General features: G+C 37.7%; 1 protein-coding gene across 1 annotated transcript in view; it reads left to right on the top strand.

Moving 5' to 3' along the window:
• The first annotated feature begins 3,053 nt into the window (after window positions 1-3,053).
• Window positions 3,054-23,350, top strand: part of LOC119745386 — a 36,099-nt gene continuing 15,802 nt past the window's right edge. The window contains exon 1 of the mRNA XM_038221706.1: window positions 3,054-3,140. The gene's annotated coding sequence lies outside the window, so the exon portion shown is untranslated. The remainder of the gene's footprint in view (window positions 3,141-23,350) is intronic.

Consider the following 23,350-nt stretch of genomic DNA (forward strand, 5'->3'; position numbering starts at 1 on the left):
GGTTTGATGTTCACCGCGGCATTATGTGTACGGAAGATGATTCCTGGGCCCAATTTCATAGAGCTGCTTAAGCACAAAATTTGCTTAAGCACAAAAAAACATTGCTTAGTAAAATTAGGTTACCGGCCAAAACTCCATGCGATGTACATTGCTTGTGACTGGTATTTAGCGGTTGTTTACTTAGCATAACAATTGCATGGAGTTTTGGCCAGTAACCTGATTTTATTAAGCAAAACGTTTTGTGCTTAAGCAGCTCTATGAAACTGGTCCCTGTAATTACGTATGTTCACATGGCAACGGTTTGATAGTGGAACTAATAGCGATGCATCTTCCCCATGACCCGAAATGATGCTCGCCAAAATTGTCGCAATCTGCAGCAATAAAAAAATCGCAACTCATATAAGATAACATTCGATGATATAAGTATCTGTCAACGTGAAGTTTCAAGAACTAGCCATCTTTTTACTTTTCAAATACCCCGCTTTTTGGCAGGATGCCAATAATTATTATTACAGGGTACGCAAAAATATATAATCCTCGCAAGTTTGGGTAGTGTTCCATCAAGGAGCACAAGTGGAATATCCCACCATATGGCGCAAGTATCAATAGCTCTCACTACATCACAATGAGCCAGTGAAAAAGATGATAATAAACCTCGTCTTTACTTGAGCGTGTCGAGTGGCAACGGCTGTTTCGTGATTGCTTTGTCGTGGAGTATACTACTCCTTGTAAAGGTATCCACAAATCGCATGCAGCCAAATTAGAAATATTTTTTTGATATATTTTATGATGATTGTAATCCCACGACGTTTGTGTTATGTATAAAGGACATGTGAAGTCTATTGCTTAAGGGGCACATGCAATGCAAAGGCAATCCCTGAAAATGCACCTTAATTTGTGTCCGATTTAACCTTATTTTCATTTTTTTGTTTTGCCATTTTTGGCTTTTATGCTAATACGGAAAATGAGCAAAACTGTGATGTCATTCAGTGCAGAAACCTCAGTGTTACAGCTATTTCAGCACCAATCCCCAATATAATCATAGATATTTTGGTGTCGTAAATGTTCCTTTCTTTGGTGTTTTGTTGTCGTGTACGTACATGGCAGTAAGCCATTCAATGAGCAACCCTACTAACAAAATGTCTTCAACGAGCAATTTTTGGGTTCACAATTTGAGCAGAAAACCCCCTTAAGTTTAACTGAACAGTGTCTTCCTAGAATGACATCACATCAACAGAGCCATAAAAAAACCAGCGCCGGAAAAGAAATTTGAAATGTGTAAAAAAGTGCACTTTTCAATAAAGTTTAACAAAAAGGAATGTCAAATAGTTTTCATACATTTAAGAGGAGTAGAAAGTTGCACGAAATTATGTGTTCCTCACAAAATGTCATCGCGTGGCCCCTTTAAAGGCACGTAGGATCATGCTTTTTGTGAATTTGTTTTCGTTTGAAGCAAGCTTACTCACGTTGTACCGTATGTTAGCCCGCGCGCACCATATATTTGAAACCTTCTTCATTATCATATAAGGCCTCTGATCTTCCAAACGATACCATTTCAGGCAGAATAATTTCGGCAAGGTTTCTGAAATCGGTAGGCATTTTGCGGGGTTATGAAAATGATCACGTACGTTGCTCAAGTTAAATAGGCTATAGTACATGTATAATTATAGAAACGAGTGAAAATGATTCAAAATCTGGCCTTGATCAGATATGATTCAGGAAACGGTCGTCACCTTGTTTAAATCACACCATATTCTTCTCCAAATCATCACACAGGTCTAGTTCATTATTTCACTGCCAACACAGCGGCCGATCAAAGATTACAACAGTATCATTTTATGAAATTTTAGCAACATATTCCCAGGCGCATGCATGCCGCTCCAGTTACGCCGAGTCGTATAGGATTATTTCGCGCCATCTGGTCAAAAAGCACGCGCCAACAGGTGGTTTTTTTTTTACCGTTAAGCTGATAAATTGATACAACCCTGGATAAATTAATGAAAAATGCCCTGATATTTTTAGGCAAGGAACCAACTTTCATTTTGGTGATATATAGCGCATTTTATTTTGTACGGTTCAATAGAGTTCAAACGACCACATGCTACAAATGAGATTATCAAGCCAAAAAAAGTGCATATATTTATAATACATCCTCGAAATATATGTCAGTTGTGATGGATATTCCCAATACTATTACCGAATCTTGGAAATTTATACCTCAAACTTCTCCGTTCAACATTTGCAAACATCGAAAAATAAAACTACCAATATTTTACGAAATACCTTACTAGGATGTTGGTAAATGACAGTCTCAAGCATCTTGTAAAATTATGGCACCTGGTGTGAAGTCATTTTCAAGATAATGGTATTTTTGTACACATTTCCAACGGTGGTCGGCCGACCAGCGTTGGAAAAACCTAACCATTTTTCAACTACTGCTCCAAATTTACCATTTTTTCAGTCCAAATTTTGTTTGCTATTGGTTACATGTTCATGAACGGGTGCAGGCCAGCTAGACTGGTTCCCTTGCCTTACAATTTTCCATCATCTATAAATTGATCCATTTTATCTTTTGTGGAGTCAGGGAACCAGACTACTTGAACATTTTGTTTTTCTTGGTTTTTCCAACCTTTTCGAACACAAAACTTCAAAAATGTCAGTGTAAACAATATTTGATCTATTATACTAACCCCTCAAATAGTTCACTTCTTAAAATTACAGCAAAAGCCAATGATGTACATTCCCTTTAACTTGATTTGAAAAGATTTCCTTTGAAACAAACGTAACTCCTTTATGACCTATTAGTGGTTGTACAGTATTCTCAGTCAAAATATAATTTTGCATTTTGAACGAAAAAAATTGGTTGAGATTATGTTAAGTAACAAAAGCAATTCATTATTCCAAGATTGGTTCTCGTTTTTGTCAAAGTAAATCGTGACTTTCAACTAGACGGAAATATGATAATGGGGGGTTGAAATAGCCCCCTCTATCCACAACAAAATATTTTTCCTGCGCAATCGCCAAATAATTGAAGGGCGCCCTCGTGTGAACAATCAACAGCTGGCAGTGGCATGGTAAATTTAGTCGACACAGTTTTAAGTTGCAGACGACGCGAGAGCAAGTACAACTACAAGGAACGGGTAAGAAAATTATTATTTTTCTTTTTCAAAACAATCAGCATTGGTGGATAAATGGAGAGGGATAAAAGAAGAGAGATTTAGCCTATTCTGATAATGATTCTGATGCCGATCTTTGCGATGATCGCACACATGTGGTTTGGCCTTAATTGTGCTTCTTTTGATGTTTTGAAAGTGCACGTACTGACGTAGGCTTACGATCATGACGACCATTCTGTTTTCTACATGTAGCTTGAATCTCCAGCTCTAGAGCCGGAGTTACTCAAGCTATCAGTTAACATGCTCGACTTTATGACCTATGTCGTATGTATAGCCATGGTATAGCCTAGCATGGAGAGGTGGATTCTCAATTAAAATAATTTCGGATTTTGAATGAAAACATTTGGTTGAGATTAGTCCCACTAACTGGGGCGCTAGAACTCCTTTTTTGACATTTGGGATGTTGGTCTGTCGTACTAGTATTTTAAGTACATTTTGTAACTAAAGCAATTCATTCAAAGATTGGTTCTCGTGTTTGCCAAAATACTGTATCAGCCGCTATTTTAAACTAATTTGGAAAGTGTTAATTCATGTAAATTATATAGGTTATGTTCCTTGCTCTGTTGTTGATGTACCCTAACGTGGCGTCACCTCTAGTGCCTTGTTAGAGCAAAATTGTTACCTCAAATTTCACAAAAAGTGGAATTTCATCAAGCTGCAAACATTCCCAATCATAAATCTTGAGTTTACGTACCCACTACGAAGTTCTAGGAAGTTCTATTTTGGCATGATTTTCTTGTCGAAGTGCCCAATGAAGCCTTTTAATATTCAACCAAAAATAAGAATATAATTTGCTTACAAACTTGTAGTTGCGTATGTGAGGGGAGATAATAATGATTTATCAAAATTTATCTACTTTAAAGAAATTCTTAGACGTTAATGTGTTATTTTCCGACATTTGTTCAAGCATCACCGTTAGGGAACACTCAGCCGATTTACATGTATTAGTTTTCAGTCAGGTAATGATGTGAAAAGTAATGCCAACATGTCTTGAGATCCTATACTTTCAGTGACTGTTATGGTATTTTTATTTATAAGATGGAATTTTGCGTCGGGGTGATGTAAATCAAATTGGGTTTTGCCCTTCCCCGACGTATAAACACTGTATACTCAGTGTGTTACCTCCCGAGTGAAAGTTGGAAAAAATCACTTGGGTGGGACTCGAACCCATGACTTCCTGCTTTCTAGTGCAGACGTCTTACCACTCAACCACCGAGCTAATGGGCAAGGTTCGAAATGGCCGTTAAGACTGAGTATACAGTGTTTATACGTCGGTGAAGGGCAAAACCTAATTTGATTTATGTTATTTCTAACGTCAGTTTCATTGCTTCAAACTTTGTTTATCATATTGTTTTGAATACTTCACCATTTATCTCTATCATGGGGAAAAATACTAAAAATGCATTACAAAAAGTAGGCCTACTTGTTACGTTTGCACACGTGTTTTAAATGCTTCATCATAATGACACATTTATAGTGCTAACCTGAAACTGGATGAGGCATCCCCCCCCCACCCCCCGCCCTCCGATTTTGTCGTCTTACTCCTCATAGGATGTTGTAGCCTAATTGAGTAACCTTCCAAAATCCAAACGATCTTTCTTTTTTCCAACTGTAAAAAACCTGGGCATATATATCACTCACTAGCAGTTTTTTATAACATGACCTGTCTGTGCTGTACATCTTTTCCTGTTATATTTCCTGGACTATAGTGTCTATTTGTAAACGACTAATGTGGCCCGGCCCATTTTTAGGAGTTCACAATATATGACAAAAGCATTGTATTACTGTGCTTCCCCTATGCAACATGTAATGGCATGTCTTACAATAGACAGTACTTAACACCACTCATTCTCGAATTCAAAGAACACATCAGACTAGTCAGCTTATTGACGTGTTTATACTGACAGTGGACAAACCGAGTCTAGGCACCCTTCAACAGCTTAGCGTGCCAGTGAATTGAAATGACTTGAAAACGGACATCCTTCGGTATCAAAGATCACGATCTAGGAATGTGTAATGATTTAGTGTGTCAAGTGTTCGGGTTTTGTATTCCATTTGAAGTGGCTGCATGTGTACATGTACCACATTGTGTGAACAGAAGTACACGAACATCGAAACGACGAAAGGCTTTTGTGTCGAAACTATCTAGTATAAAACATTTTTGTAACACTGCTTGTGAAATAAATTAGTTAATGCATGTGAACATGTGAAAAAAATACAAAGTACAAAAACTGCACAATTTCAAGGATTTCTAAAGTATGAATGAATCTTTAATTTAAAAAACCCCCATTTTTCGCTGTGGCTGCAACTCAAATTAGATTGATTTTATTTTTTAATTGAGATAATGAAAGTAAAAGAAGACACCATCACTGGCTTGACAAGTGCAAGACATTGGGAAATCAAAGGATTTAGTATTGAGAAGGAAATTTCCAGAAAGGCATCACAAGTAATGTAAGAAACACTACTGAAGAAATATCACATACTCAGGCATGTCCCTTAAAGGGAATGTACATCATTGGCCTTTGCTGTAATTTTCAGAAATGGAGTATTTGAAGGGTTAGTATAATATATCAAATATTGTTACACTGACATGTTTGAAGTTTTATGTTCGAAAATGCTGGAAAAACCAAGAAAAACAAAATTGTTCAAGTAGTCTGGTTCCCTGACTCCACTAAAGATGAAATGGATCAGTTTATAGTTGCCAGAAAATTGTAAGGTAAGGGAACCAGTCTAGCTGGCCTGCACCCGTTCATGAACATGTAACCAATACCAAACAAAATTTGGACTGAAAAAGGTAAATTTGGAGCAGTAGTTGAAATATAGTTAGGTTTTTCCAACGGTGGTCGGCCGACCACCGTTGGAAATGTATACAAAAATACCATTTTCTTGAAAATGACTTCACACCAGGTGCCCTAATTTTACAGGATGCTTTAGACTCTCATTTACCAACATCCTAGTAAGGTATTTCTTAAAAACTTGGTAGTTTTATTTTTCGATGTTTGCAAATGTTGTATATTGCCTTTAATACAATGGTTGCTTGATGTATCACAAGTTTCTCAACCTTAATTTTAAATCTACAAAATATCGCATTGTAGCCTAAATGACGTGGATTTTTTTGAAAAAAGAAAAATTGTAGTTGTGTTACAGAGATTTTACTCTGTGTTCTGTTAAAACTACATGTATTCCCATATTTAACAGTGCACTTCCGTTTCAAGTTTAACTGCTGCACAGCGGTTTGTGTGGCCCCACACTGTGCTAATGGTATGAGGTCACATGTTAAACAACAATCGGAACAAGTATTATTCTCTATTTTAATAATAGTGACGTTACTCATTAAACCAATTGATAAAGTGTTACTGTCTCATACATGTAGCAAAATCTTCAGTGACTACAACAGCCAAGCCCAGAGATTTGTGGAATTTCTGCCAACTCTGCTGTGGCCTGTTTGTCATCGCTTGAATGCAAACAACAATAAACGCTGGGTCAAGAGTTTATCATAAAACCAGCATTTATCTTGCCATTAGTGGAATTGCCTGGTGAGCTCAGAACCCATGGAAGCTATTAAATGTTGAAGTACATGCAGGTCACGTACATGTACATAGGTTGTTAGTAGTGGTGGGATTTAAATCCGGATTTTAAAAAATTCAGTTTGAATTCCAATATTCGGTTTAGATTTTGAAAAACGGATATTCGAAACCAACTTTAAAGGGAATATACAACATTTGCAAACATCGAAAAATAAAACTACCAAGTTTTTGCGAAATACCTTAATAGGATGTTGGTAAATGGCAGTCTAAAGCATCCTGTAAAATTATGGCACCTGGTATACTGTCATTTTCAAGAAAAGTGGTATTTTTGTATCAATTTCCAACGCTGATCGGCCGATCAGCGTTGGAAACAACTGGCTTTTTTTTCAAATACTGGCCCCAATTGACCATTGCACTTGTTTGCAATCGATTACAAACCTATGAACGGGTACGAGCCAGCTAGACTGGTTCCGTGACCTTACAATTCCCCAATGTATGTAAACTGCTCTGTTTCTTTTTATATGGAGTCAGGGAACCAGACTACAGGAAAATGATCGTTTTTCTTGGTTTTTATAGCATTTTCGAACCCAAAACCTCCAAAAAGTCAGTGTAACTATATTTGCTTTATATTTCCAACCCCCCAATTCCATCCATTTCTGAAAATTACAGCAAAAGCAAATGATGTATATTCCCTTTAAAGAGAATGTACACTTTTTGTATACAAATGTACATCATTGGCTTTTGCTTTATTTTTTAGAAATGAACTATTTGAGGGATAAGTATAATAGATCAAATATTGTTACACTGACAAGTTTGAAGTTTTGTGTTCGAAAATGCTTGGAAAACCAAGAAAAACAAAACTGTTCAAGTAGTCTGGTTCCTGACTCCACTATTATGAAATGGATCAATTTATAGATGCCAGAAAATTGTAAGGTAAGGGAACCAGTCTAGCTGGCCTGCACCCGTTCATGAACATGTAACCCATAGCAAACAAAATTTGGACTGAAAAAAAAATGGTAAATTTGGACTTTGGAGCAGTAGTTGAAAAATAGTTAGGGTTTTCCAACAGTGGTCGGCCGACCACTGTTGGAAATTTATTCAAAAATACTACTTTTCTTGAAAATGACTTCACACCAGGTTCCATAATTTTTCAGGATGCTTTAGACTGTCATTTACCAACATTCTAATAAGGAATTTCGTAAAAATTTGGTAGTTTCGTTTTTCGATGTTTGGAAATGTTGTACTTTTCCCTTTAAAAAAAGTAAAGCCTTCCATTTTTTGTGACATTGGCTAAAGATATACAGGAACATCCCCCAATTTGCTTCATGGTCTCTGATTGTAACTGCATTGACTTGCTATGGTCCTTCTTGGTGTATGAGTAGCCTGCCCGTTTGACTTTTTATCAGAGAGTACCCATTTTTTCAATATAAACCCTTAAAATCTTAAAAATGAGAAAAGAGGGTGAAGAGATAACAAGTTACATGTCACAAGATCACACAAGCTGATGTTGTGTCCGGTACACTTTAAATGATCCATTCGCTTGCAAAACCTCTAGCTATCATTTTTTACAGTCATACCAACTTTTTAAATAGCAAATCAAGTTTGATCATGTACCACTTAAAGACAGTGGATGTACGTGCCAGGTCTGAAATTTCAGGAGAAAAATTTCCTTCACAGCAGGGGGGTGTAACTCAAGAAATGTGCTCATTTGGAAATAATTTCTCCAAGCCCGTGGTGGAAATTGATTAAAAACTCTGCAATGTCACAGGAGGGCTGACTGAATGGACTGGTTACTTTGCTGTGAATTTTAGAATTTGTGCTGAACACTTTCTTGTGCTACGGCTGAACTACGGCAGACTTTAAATGATCCATTCGCCTGCAAAACTGATTTACACAAACGCATGCGCCCAAAAAAGTTAGTAGCTTTGCATCAACCTTTTGTAATAATTATGTTTTCATTTGTAAATCTCGCGATCAATGTACTCACTCAAAATACATGTAGTTGGCTTCACTTTGGCTTAAATCTTCTGCTGTCTTTTTGAGAATTGGTGTTGGATGTTGGTTGCATGCATCTTCTTTGCTGTTGCATCTTCTTTCGAGAAGAGAAAGAATTAGAAGAGAGAGAATAAGTGTAAAATTTTCTTCAAATACATGTAGGAAAAATTAGAAAAGAAGTGAGCTATCTCAAATTATGAAAGTGAACAAAAAGTTTCTGTAAAGCGCTGAATTGGGGGAGGGGGATGTATAATTAATATGTTCTGAAACTTGAAGGCCCAGTTTGTGAAAATCCATAACTCAGAACTACTGATATAAATGACCGTCCCTGGTATGACAATTGAAATTTCAGAAAGGCACAGAACTGAACAATGCGACTGTCCTTGGGGTTCAAGAGTGCATCGTAAATCAACACTCTACTCTGTCCCCTGAATACAAAAAGTCATTATCAACGGCCAAATATTAATAACCCAGAAACTACTTGTATCTGAACGACCCCGGAAAATTGATCTATTTCACAGCGTGTTTGTCGGCAGCCGGATAATCTAAATGGGCCCAAAACTGACCAATGAGGTATGCTTCGGGTCAAAACTTGGTCATTAATCACAATTTTATTTTCCCATTATGGAGACAAGTCCATGCCTGACTAGTGAATGGTATCAAATGGACCATAAAGACACAGCTGTGTGAATGGACAACACAAACACAACCCATTCATCAATATTTACCGTTCGACAATCGTGGTCCTGGACTTTAAAGAAAAGGACCTAAGTACACAAAAAGTTTTCTGTAGCCTAGCCAGAGTTGTACAAATAATTGTTGTACCATGGGAGAAAGGCTTATGCTCAAATGCACACGATAAAGTAGGCTTGTTCAATACTTGTTTCAACCCCACCAACACCCCACCCGCACCCCACCCGCACCCCACCCGCACCCCTCCCACACCCCAGCCCACACCCCACCCCAATAATAATAATAACAATAATATTATACCCAGGTGAAAAGTCCAAAATATTTTTGATTATTGTGTATATCACGCTTCCAGTGATAAAAATTAATCAGCCATCAGCGTATTGCATGCTTTCGTAAAAAGTCACCCGGATGACTGCAATAATTATGTCAGTAAAAGTACCCGGATGAGGACAATATTATTTTGATATTGTCCTCCGGGAAACGGAGCATAGCGCGCGGTACTGTCGCACGCGGACACAACACGCAGCAGGATACACGCACTGTTGTCAACATCCACAATGGCAGCTTTGGGCGGTGCGAAATTTGCTTCCGTAAGTGAAGAATATTTGACAAAATTTGAGAAAAAAGACAGTGTCTTGATATTTGTCATCCTGATAATAATAATATTGGATGCTCTTTTTTCGGGGGATATGAGAATACATTGCACTTGCTATAACAATATCGAACTTGTCTTTGACTCCTGCACTTTTGTTATAGCTCATGCAATATATTCTTGTTTCCCACTCAAAGTCAAAACCATCCAATATTATATTTGTGCATTTAATTTTACATGTTCTGTATCAATCCTAGTGTGATTAACTCTGTAGCAAGTATGCAGCGTTTTTCGCAACACCAAACTTTCCCAATGACTCTCAAGCGTTTTGACCACATCCATTATATTCCTAGTCAGAACAGCGGAAACCAAAAACAGTGAACTTCCACTCTGCCCATAGTTCTACTTCCTTCAGATTACCCATGGCCAACCGAGGTCATGTCTCACATTACAAGGTCTTGTTGACCTGGCAAACATGTAATAATGCTGCAAGGCTTGTACTTGAAAGTGTTTATTTGCGAGTTACTACCAGTAAATGTTACTAAACTGGATTACCGATACCAGTGGTGGCAAGGCTGAAAAAACCCCAACAGATTGGTGTTTACAGTAACTCATCCTCCATCCTACCCACGGTATTTTTGTGGCCAAATTTTTGACCTCAAACTCTTTATTGCTATATATTGTATTGTATTGGTTAATCAAGTAATTAATTAAAAAGGTCAATTAAACATAATAATCCCTCCACCTTTACTTCTGTCGAACAACACATTTTGTCTACTCCGTTTTACATATTTGTAGTCTAATGGCGTATTCTAATCAAATTGACATTTTTTTGCTGTTTGAAAGTTGACTTCTCTTTCATTTTACACAACTTATGCCAGTCATTAAATTCAATTGCCTTATTTGTATGCTCATGTAATGTATAATTTAAATAAGTATTTTTGGTAAACTTCATTATCCTCTTGTGTCATCTCACTGTTGTAAACACTTCTCCCGAACAGGGCAAATAGGAATCCAGGAAATTGTTCACTCACTGGTCATTTCCTGTTGAGATCACCTTCTCTATATTCTCATTTACTCAGCATGTGTCGTCATTCATTGTTTTATCTAATCCCTCATCAGGAACAGGAAAACAATAAGTCAGCTTGTTAGTTTATCTGTGTGAGATTGTTTGTGGCCTCAATGTTACATTTGTACGAGGCATTCTATTGCGATTCTCAACTTAATTTCATAAATACATCATGAAGACATAAACTTCTTGTTTCATGCTTATGAATCTACATATGATGAGGTTATTTGTGATGTAATCAAGCTACATGAGTCGTTTGTCGACCCTGGTCCAATTTTTTTTATTACAGATTTGAAAAGGGCACAATCTCAGCATTACTGTTGTGAAAACCGCATGTTGATACCATCTTTAGTTAACAAATTATGGAAGTTGGAAAACCAAGAGATGTGATGTAGTCTTGTGATGAAGTGGCCTTATTTTGGCCTGTATCTCCAAATAAAAATTCCCGACAAACGATTCATTTAGCTTGATTGTATCACATTTGTTTTTCACAGCCAATCAATGAGGGGAAAAAAGTTCTGAAAACCAGCCCAAAAAGTCTGAATTTTAGTTAAATTCCAATTGAAAAGAAAGCTTTTATTGTTGACAAAAGTTGTTAATTTTCTTAAGATTTTTTTATGTTTTTAATATTTTTTTAAAGAATATGAAGAAAAACAATTGAAAAAAGAAAGAAGGCATGGAACACTCATAATGAAACAAAAAATCCGTGATAAAAGAATGAAATTATAGGCATAAAATGATTGAGGCTTTAAGAAAGAAAGTGTCTGGAATTATAAGGCTGGAAGAAAGATTTGCTTGGATGAGTTTTGCGCTCAGAAACACTTATTTTGAATAATTGATTGTGGTGATACACGATGTGCAAACATTGTTTTGGTCTAAAACAGTGACAATCCACTGTTAACAATTCTTCTGTTTTGCGTTTGAACCTTTGATCCATGTCACAAGCTGCTGTTATCTTGCCATGATATGTGACTTGAAGCAGTATCAACAACAAGCCTGCTTTATCTAGAAGATTATTATTAGATTGTATTGATTGCGTCTGGAAATATTTGAGAAAACAGATCCTGAAATGGTTGGCATGCCCACCAAATAGTAGGAAAAATGTCAAGTATTTCACGTGTACATTTTTCCTCCGTTCACAGAGTCACTTTGATGTCCTTTCTCCTATATTATAATTGCAAAATCTGTTAGTTTTACAGCTGAATGTAACTTGTCTTAAAGTCACAGAGGGAAATATTCCTTTGAAAAGTGTTTTAAAATCTATAGGGCCTATTAATTAAAATTTGTCTGGATCGTAAAATTTTGAAAAAATGCAAAACCTCTCTGAGTAATTTTGAGGTCAAAAGCACTCACATTTCCAATGTTAAACAATTATTTTTTTTTTATTAAAAAGTTCTCTTTTACCATGTTACATTACTAAATTTTATCCCAAATTATATTTCAATTGTATTTCAGAAAAATAAAACCCTTGCAAAACAATTTTTTGACAGCTAATTTATCAAATTCCACGTCAACAAGGAAACGGCTTCATAATATTCATTCCAACGTGTCAACAAAATTCCCACCACTTGACTTGTCCTGACAATTCAACTCCAATTGTCTTAAAGTCCAAAGATTAAACTCGCCACACTCTCGGGTTGTTCAGTTACATTATTTTTTATCATGTCTAAATTGGGACATATTTGCCACAGTTCCTTATTTACTTGGCAACTTCTGTTCTGACAGCATGTTATATTTTTTCTAGACACCCAAAACTGATACTACTAATGACAATATTGTTGAGTAAAACTGCAAGAATCATTCAGTCTCATTGTTTATGGTCCCACTTTTACAAAGCCCTTTCCCCATCCTTGTCGTCTAGGCCAAAAACTATAAAAGACAAAAGACAATAGATAATAGAAACTGAAAATAGATGAGTCATAATTTTGAATCATTTGTCAATGTTTATCATAAGAGCAGTGTCTGTGGCAGATAAAACATCATTAAAATATATGATATAATCAGCAACTATTCTGCAAATTTAAGAGGTTTCTTCGAAAAGAGATTACAGACATATTTGGATACAAAAAAAGAGAAAGATATTTTTTTTTACAATATAAAAAGCATAGGAAATTCCATTGGGCCATACATACATGTCCATGTACATGCAGGTCTCCCTTGTTGGAATGTAATCTGTTTAAGGTGGCCTTCATGGGGATTGGGGATTATCCAGGGGATTAGCCCTCTGATGATAATCCCCTCAACTACTAAGGAGTTACAAATGACTTAATGATAGGTAATTGTACCTTTAAGCTTTCATGGGTGTTAGTCCCTTTCACCTCCTCTGACCACAAACCTGAGGAGGAACTACAAGCACCTCCACAAAAGATACGTACATATGCGGGGTGTCTCAAAAAGGAACAGTCAAACAAAATAATTTCTGAGGAAACTAAATCGTAAAAAAAAGAAAAAAAAAGATGATAGAGTGTTTTTGTACCCTTGACAGGATTTTTGTTCTGTGTGATTTGGACCTTTTGTTCAAAAGTTACGGCAAAGCTTGTAAAGACTGTCAAAATCTGTTGAGCCACTTTTTTCACCTTCTTGGTAGACACATGTGAATGTCTTTCATTGGATACCAAGTGGCCCAACTTGGATTTCAAGCCCTTTCATTTAATTAGCTGTATCTCTGGACTGAGGTGTCCAAATGAGATGGGATCAAGACCATTGTGTAGAGTATTTACTACACCTTTAGATATAAGGTGTTTTTTTCAAGAAAAGAGTGCAGTATTTTTAATATTTATGGTTGACTGCTTATTTTTGAGACCCTTTAAATGGCAAATTACAAATATCAGGGACACGAAAATATGACACTTGGACCCTAAATACGTATACATAGAATGACCAGGTGGAAAAGTTAATACATGTAAACATCCCATTATATATGCATACCAAATGAACTACGGCTACACAGGCTAAGAATTACCGTACAAAACTCATATCCTCTGGGTCTGTAATTCAATTCAAAATGTTTCTGGGGTTCCAAAAATGATGATAGGAGCAGAAGAATCTTAACGACAAAAGCTCTCGGTACTAACTGGAGGTGAATGGGGGGTTCAGCTCTTGTTTTCTTGTCTGGGAACCACTCAGGGCATTTGCAACGCTGCATAGCCCATCCATCAAACAGGAATCACGAGCCATTCTTGATGAAGTGAGCACTTCGTCTTTGCCAGAAGTTTTCTGTCAACAACTTTTCAACCATGAGTCACTCATCGGTTAAGGATCACTCTGTCGTCAAGTTTCGTGAAATAACGAATGAGATCGTAGAGCAAGTGATCATGAATCGGTGGAAGTGTGACCTGTGGATTTATACGTATTTCCTTTGAAATGCGAGGAATTTGCCTCACATGATTTCAACACATCCTTGTTTATGTGACGTTTCGACGTCATCACTGTAAAGTGACACAGTGGCGGTGGTGGACTTGTTGTGTAATACACCTGTAGCTTAATTGATTGGTGTAAGTGATTGGACATTGCATAAATACATCTAGTGTTTATACCTTGTGAATATTTAATGCACATTCACTATTCATGTTTGCACAATTACCCGCAGGTGGTATTTCGTGCTGACCTTCACTGTATAATCCATTTGTTCAACCAGCCAGTCCTGGATTCTGTTGGTTGAGGACTATGAGCGGATAAGCCAGTCTTATAAAAACTGATTCAAGATTATCTGTGCTGCCATCTGGGAATTACATGTTTTGTACACTCTGTCTACAATAACATCAGTTGGCCAACAAGATTGTGACTTTATGATGTTGTTCACTTCGTTTCCCACATTTGTAGGCCTACAGCATGTGCTCTTGTAGTGAGACTGGTAACAAGTTTCTACATTGGAGGTGAGTTGCTTATTTGTTGAATGCAGTTGTGATGAAATGTTGTTGCTTTAGCCATGACTTTCTGGGTGTTTTTGTTGAATCTCTGAAAATCAGAAATCCTGCAGTAATCATTGGCACATTCTTTGTACGTCATCAATCAAAATAGGGACATCAAGAACCATGTCATTTTACTTGTGCCCAGGCTTTACATCCTAAATCCATTGAAGTCTCGCAGAATTAGGTGTTGGATTTTCATGGGTTATGGAAAAAAATCAATGAATATCAAAATTGATTTATTGAAAATAGAACATGTACCTCAGCTCAGCAGTAATGGAATTACAGTGAAATCTGGATATTAAGTCAAACTCTGATAAATCAAAACAACTTAGTCAAACAAAGAATCCCATTGCCTTCAGTAGTTTAACAATGATTAGAAAAACATTAGAAAACTTCAAGAACCACCTATTAAATATTGAACTGGCTGACCTACATAAAGGTACTAAAAACTAGTTTGCACCGACTCCTTGCATTGTGCTAACTGTACGGGAAAGCCACACCAGGCGTTTGTACATAAGCTAACAGATGCAGATGATATACAACCCCGCCTTACTCAAACTCTGCTTAAGTCAAATTTTGAACCTGTTCCTTTGAGGTTTGACTTACCAAGATTTCACTGTAGCTACATTCAAGGGAGGGACCTAACATAAAACCTTGAAAATTTCCTTAACAAACACTTCTTTCAACCTGTCCAAAGGCTTATGTTTATCACTATTGACAGGTTTGCTATTGATTTTTTTGCAGCACATAAATTTATTATGCAGTGTTGTCTGCTTAATTAGTGGTTAACACTTGCTACACTCTAATTTGGCTAGGAAGCAGTTCAACTTGCAACCAGATGACCCTAGCTGTCAGCTGAGAGCAAGCTTGACTGATTTGTCAATTCTTATTACTGTTAACCCCAGGGGCATCTCCAAGGTGTTAATGTGCTAACAAAAGCCTAACAGTAATTCACAGTAACACAAACACACAGGGGGAGTCCTTTTATCACATTACTAGCTGTTAAGTTAAAGCAAAGTTTGCCAATGAAGTTACCAGTAGCTTATCTTTTCTGTTGTTATTGCTACATGTACATCTTTCTGTTGGCAAGAACATTTTGTTTGTAGCTTTAATATTATGTCATTGGGCCCAGGAGCGTGACTTTGTTATGTAAATAAGTTCATTTACGCAAGAAATTCTATAAATTGGGGTCCACTTTTCTCCTGTCCTAGTTACATCTGACATCTGTGATTTCATCATTCTGATCCAAGAAAGCTTATAAAGTAAACTACTTACCCAACCAGTACAACATTATTAATAACACTTGCATGGCAAATTACAAAGTGTCATTCAACAATTACAAAAATGTCACACTATGAACCCTAAATTTATACATAGTAGCAAGGAACAGATTCTTGCTCTGTGATTTATAGAATGACCAACATTATAGGTTCCTTCAAGCATGGGTGTTTGTGTTTGGTGCTGGTTTTATTTACAGCTTACATTGCTTTGCAATTCTGTGTAACACTGACAAACTCTGTAAGCAGAAAATTGTGAGCTTAACAGTGGTCACACCATTCTTCAAACACAAACAAATACACACACATGCTTCTTGCACAGGTGTGTTTGTATTCGATTTCTGGATTTGTTTACATCTTAACTTTCATTGATTTGTCTTGGAGGGAGCTTTTGTTTCCTTTCAATGCAGTAGTCTGGTGCTTCGTGTGCCCATAAATGAGGAAATTTCACAGGGTCTTGCGTTATTGATTTTTGCCAAGACTAGGGGACTTTTTGGCCCTCTATGTACACCGTCTCTATCGATTGAATAGTGTAGATGCATAAACTGTACTGGGAAAGTTATTGCACGATAGTATGTGATTTATGTTTTTGGACAAAATTCCATTAGCATATCAACAGCAGTTGGTGAAGAAAAAATCGTAAAGATAATTAAGGGTGATGACTTTTACTATTTACTTAGTGGTGGTTCGATACTTATTCGCACCCTTCCCAATCCAATCTACTCCCCCTCCCCTCTCTCACCCTCCCCCTCCCCCCCCCCCAAAGAAAATTGAAGTAAGGGGGGCGCTACATAATAATAATAATAATAATAATAATACGTGAGTCTTATATAGCGCACTTATCTACCAACAATTAGGTACTCAAGGCACTGGAAATTATGTCTATTATTAGAGATAAGGAAATGAAGATTATGAGAAATATGAGACCCATTATGTAACACCTTATAAGGGTTTACAAGGTGCTGCGGCACATATTGCAGCCACTGCCAGAAACACTGGGGCAAACCCCATCTCTTGGCGATAAGTGTTACTGGGTTCTTTACCGTGCATTACACAACACACGGGACCTACGGCTTTACGTCCCATCCGAAGGACGAAGCAATAATGGTAAAGTGCTTTGCTCAAGAGCACAAGCACCATTCCCACAGTCAGGATTCGAACCCATGTACCATGGCACACGAGTTGAACACTGTAACCATTGGACCACAGCACTCCACGTTGATCATTTCACATACTACATGTGAAATGATCAATGTTGTTTAAATATGGTTAAATATGGGTAATAATGATGATACCTTCTCCACATCTTTGTCAACGATTATTGTCTCGTGTTTCCGTTTTTTCTGCAAATTCAGGCTGTGCTATAATCTGTTTCTAGATATCAGTAGGAACCAGCATAATCATAATTCTTTAGCCTGTCTAAGGCCCCCCCCCCCCCAAAAGTCTCCGGTTTCTGGTATGGAGCTTGCCCAAAAAGTGGTGCGGCGACGCGGCTTTTTTTTTTTTTTACCTGATTTTTTGCTTCAAATGTCGGCTGGTGACTGCAAATGGTGCCCGACTAAACTTAGTGCAAATATATGGGAGTCCAGAGAGGCCACATAAAGCTTATTCTCGACCATAACCCAATCTAAAAACACGTTAAAATTGTGCAGCAGCAGGATTCCAGTCAAACCAGTGAGTTTGGCGGTTTTGAGACATCATCTTTCATTGAAAAAAAACCTTTTCATTTTGCCGACGCGCATGGCTACGGCGACGTGCGCATACCAGAAACCGGAGACTTTTTTGGGGGGGCCTAAGTACTTGTATTTGTTGACGCGTTCGTAGTGGCATACAAGTTATTTATAAAATCTCAGACACCGATGCTGACAGGGCAGCTTATAGGGTAAACTTATGAAAATAAGTCTCTGTACTAAAGGACCAGCCAGATTTGACAGATGGAAAATCTAGGTACGGGTAGATTTTTTTTTTTGAAAATAAAAAAAAGAAACACCCTCTCCCCCCCCCCAACCCCCCCCCCCCAACCCCCCCCCCCCTAAAAACTGGCGCATTTGTACTGCTTCAGTTAAGCCTTTGACGTTCAGTCAGGGAAGTGGAAGACCAAGCGCCTAATCCGTCTGGGTCTTTGTGTACGCTTTTTTTTTATTCCGAGAATCTGGGTGTCTACCCAGGACTAGCCAGAATGTAGATTAGAGTTTGGGTAATGATGAGATGTAATTGTTGGAGCATTATAAGATGCTCCAGATGCTGGAGTAATAATCTGTCTCTGGAAGGTCTATATATACTTCTTTATTTCTTTGTGGATTTGATTGTTCGGATGAGATTTGTTTTCCATGCCTTGGCATATGTTATTGGCGTGTTCCAGGTACAGCAGCCTCAAAAAATTGTACCTGTAATGTTGACATGACCTACAAAAGGCTACATTGTAAAAACTAATCATTGTTAATCCATACATTCACTCTTTTCACACTTTACACAACCTTACACAATAGATATAGCCGGTTCAGTGATTCCCGTGTCGGGGTTCAGATCACTGAACCGGCTATTTTTTATTGCGTAAAGTTGCCAGATCGAGGCTCTGCATGCCCAATGGCGGAGTGTGAAAAGAGCGAATTGCCCATTAGGTCCGTTCTGCCCCAAACTACCCTTCCTGTTTACTTCATATGCCCCTCAAAACCACTTCATTATTGTATTGGTTTAAGGATTCAATAAGGAATAATACAATGTAATACAATGTAATACAGTGTAATACAATGTAATACAATGCAATACAATGCAATACAATGCAATGCAATTTACAAGTGCTAATGGGTTAATGGGCTTAAAAACTGTTGTTGAAATGCTTGCAAACAATGCTCTGAGAGTGTATGGTCTACTGTACACGATGCTAATGAGCATTTTGCAGTTTTGTTTGATGTGATTGGCTGCAAGTTGAGTGAGTGAGTGTGTGGACTGTTCCATTGTAGGCTGTTTCTGTTCAGAATGGTATGTTCCAAGCAATCACTGAAAATGCATTCAAAATTATAAAGAAAACGTTACACATGATACCTGCAACTTTTTCAGAGGGGAAAAAATCAACAGTTATGTCGCTTTATCAAGGTGGTTTTTCAGATCTAAATTGCATTTAAAAATGAAGTGCATCCTATTTTAATGCATTAAATCATTAATAATTTTCCCTGCAAAATCTTACACTTATTACTCCTGTGAAAATCAATTATATTTTGACAACACTCCCATTTCGCTTCTTTTGCAAAGCCTCAGTTTTGACAAGTTTATTCAAGAAAAGTCTTGTTCAGTAGTACCGGCGGAAAGGTCCTACGATGTAATGAGGGCCACAGGTACATGTTTGCGACTCTTCTGAAATGGCGGTTCTGAATGGAGGGGTATTGTCGGTCGATTACGTTATAGTGCCTACTGCACTGTTTGTTTTGCCATCAAGAAGTTGTGATCGGTGACACAGAGGGGGCTAGGATCGTGTTCAAGGCACTTGAGAATTTCAACAAGTAGGAACGTTCTATTCAGATCAGAAGCTGTGAGAGAGAGGGTTATGTGCAGAACATGGGAGTTGTGGTCAGGAGAGGACATTTTGAAGTGGTTGGTACACAGTGGAATGGTCTATATGCTGTATATGAAGGCCCAATGTTTGATGCTGCAGGAAACTTGGTTTGTAAGTTTTTGAAATATTTTCATGAAATGGTAACTAAGGGTGTGAAAGAAAACGCAGTTCCAGCGACACAGACTTTACAAATCAGACAGTTTTTTGTGGGGGGGGGGGGTACTTTAGGAGCTCAGTGAATAAACCTAAAAATGTATTTTTCAAATCTTATTCATCCATCATCAAGTGATGATGGCTAGGTGAAGCCTCATTTCTAAACTAAAGTGTCTTTCTATGAATTTTCATCATTTTGTCCAATCATTACAACGACATTGCATTCTCCAGAAAACAACCAAAGTTCACGGTAATATGCTTGCAGGCATCTTGCTTGCTGGCAAATTTACATGCGTTGCTGTGTATGCACAATCTGAATCTTTCTGTGCTTCCAAGTCATGCATTTTTTCCAATAGGCACTCGCTCCCAGAAACCCATAGTCTCTCAGGAGAATTTTGCCCTGTAAACAAGATGGCGTCATACATTATTGTGAAAGGGTTTATTAAATAAAACACAAAAACAACAGTCATGACCACTTTGCGGTAAACAATTGTGGCATTGAAAAGTCCTCAGATTGATTGTTCTGCCAAAGGCACCCCAACAATTTCCAGAGTGAAATTAAAATCCTTAAAGTTGTGCTTCTCACATATTTGGTGACATATCCTTGGGTAACCCTAGACAGAGTTGCTGCCTCCAGACTGTAGCAGGTGTGTGATATTACACACCCTGAAGTAATTGTTGATTAATGAACCATGTTGTGGCAGGAATTTGTCAATGTCTTCAGGGCCTCGGATTTCATGTTGTACAAGGTTTTTTTTCAGTCTAAAGGTGCTTAAAGGGAATGTACAACATTTGCTCTTGCTGCAATTTTTAGTAGTAAATGGGCTTGGGAGATAAGAATGTTATAGCAAATGACTTAAACTGACTTGTTTCACGTTTTGGGCTCGAAGATGCTGGAAAAACCAAGAACAACATCATGTTCTTGTAGTCTGGTTCCCTGACCGACTTAAGATGAAACTGAGCAGTTTGTTGACTTTGGGGAATTGTAAGGTCAGAAAATCAGGCCGGAAGACTTTTACCCCTACACAGGTGTGTAATCAACGCAAAGAAAATGCGGAAAAACAAATAATGAAAAATTAAGAGCAGTTTTTGAAAAAAAGCCAGCTTTTTCCAACGCTGGTCGGCCGACCAGCCTTGGAGAAAAACACAATTTCTCTTGAAAATGTCAACAAACCAGGAGCCATGATTCTACAGGGTTTTTAAAATGTCATTCCCTTACAATCCAGTAAGATATTTCGTGATAATATGATCCTTTCGTTTTTGGATGTTTTGCAAATGTTGTATCTTCCCTTTAAAGGATCATTTGTGATTATTTTCCGTTCCAAGCCACAACATTGCTCAATGTCAAAATTTGAAGTAGGATGCTTGAAGGGACACTGGGTCCTAGAACAGCCCAATTGGGCTACAAAACGTGCTTTGAACGAAATGATGTTAATCTGAAAGAACATTTAAAAGTAGGATATAAACATCCACACAACTATCTTTTCAAAACTGGATGTTTCTGTGTTATTCCTGTATTATGCGTGCGAACGAATTTCGGGGTCCACTTTTGCGACCCCAACAATTCGAGCTGTTTTGATGCTAGTTGTGATTTCTTCTGTAAAGTGATTCGCCTTTTGCGGACGTGTGAGAAACCATATTTTGTGCGTTGGTGATTGGTCACTGCGTGCTGTTCGCGGGCACGGGTGTTGTGTTTATCGTTTGTACATTGACTGAAAGTGAAAACGACAGGAAAAGCATATTTGCACTCCGTCATGTCCGATGTAAACAACCAAGGTTTTTTTTTTTGTCTTTTCTCGGGAACGGTAAGACATTAGGTTGGTTTCCTTTGAACCAGATGTTTGAAATAGGATAAGTAAACGATCACAAACATGACATTTTCGGGGATTTCAGGACCTAGTGCCCCTTTAACAACTAATCTGTCAGTGGCTACAAAACATTTTGAGAAAACGGAAAAGAGAAAACTATGCGCAACTTTTGGGTCCTGGAAGGTTGCTCTAAACGCATGTAAAAAAAAAAGAAGGTAAGCCCACACACATTCTGTTCCGAAACCACCTTCAATGTTGGTTTTCTTCCAATTGATACCATTTTAGGCGAAACAATTTCACAAGGTATCAAATACCAGTCCTGTTGGCACTTTTCGGCAAGGTTTCTGTCATTATATTCGTACATATAGGTCGTTTTCCGGGTATTAACTAAAATGCCTACTTGCCTTTAATGGTAGATCATATCATTTGCAGCTATAGCCAAAAAGTAACTGACGATATTACTGTTGAAAAGCATACTTGGTTTAAAGATAGTAATGACACTAAACTCCCTGTGAAATTATTCTTTCTGGCATGCTGTCATTTTGAAGAAAACAATAAAAGAAGGTCATTTCCAAAGATGTGTCTAGAGACGTATTTTTAGAAATTTCCGTTAGTAGTTTGTTTTTAATTTGGCGAAGCCGTGAATGGGTGTACACAAGTGTTGACACGATATGTACACATGTGCAGTTGCTATAATTCATTGCATGACATCGTGGAGCTGCAATCGGCTGAATGAGAACGTGTCCCGGACGCTGATTTCAAAACATGATTCGACAACTTTTGAATTGAAATCGAGATCCTAGAATATTGTTTTCTTGGAGTATACAGCATTCACTGAGCTAAAACTTCATCAGGTTAGTTGTTAAGCACACTTCTTTGGATTTTGAGCACTTTTGTTGCTTCAAACGAAAAACATGCACAAATGACAAATGCTATACTCTACAAAGCAAACATCCAAGATTTTTACTTTCAAAAACTTTTTCTTGATTTTAACTTGGACTGTTTGATTCAGAAGTTTTCCTTTATAGGCAGCTGTGCCCATGTATTCAAAAGAAATACAAATTGTATACAATTGTATACAATTTGTATTTCTTTTGATGGACTCAACAATAACAACACATGTTGTCGCTCCCTAAAGGTCATATTGGGCAACATGCATCAAACAAAGCTGTCATAGGAGGTGTAATCTGAGTCACCTGAATGCAAACTCTCAATACAAAGCATCATGCTTTGATCATGGCGACTTTCAAATTTTAGAGTTTTGTTGCGCATATGTGTCATCTACACGTACAGGGAAAATGCTATTCAATTTTATCTTACACATCGGTCCCTGTACCGCCCCTAAGTGCCCTGCCTGTCATTAACCTATCGCGGTAGAATCACATCAACGCGTCTTGTGAAATATTGTCCAATTACATGATGGACGCGGAACGCGCAAAATCTGAGACAAACAAAACATAACGTACAAAATTCCATAGGGTTGTCTAAGGGGCGTGGCTAACTCGCAAACGGCGATAGGTCAATTTCTTATAACACCCTACGTGGCCTTCCTACTCCGTGGTTTAAAGGTTTCATCAAGGAGTAAATACAGTGTAG

This window comes from Patiria miniata, unplaced genomic scaffold (assembly GCF_015706575.1).
Source record: "Patiria miniata isolate m_02_andy unplaced genomic scaffold, ASM1570657v1 HiC_scaffold_7, whole genome shotgun sequence".
NCBI classification, from domain to species: Eukaryota; Metazoa; Echinodermata; class Asteroidea; order Valvatida; family Asterinidae; genus Patiria; species Patiria miniata.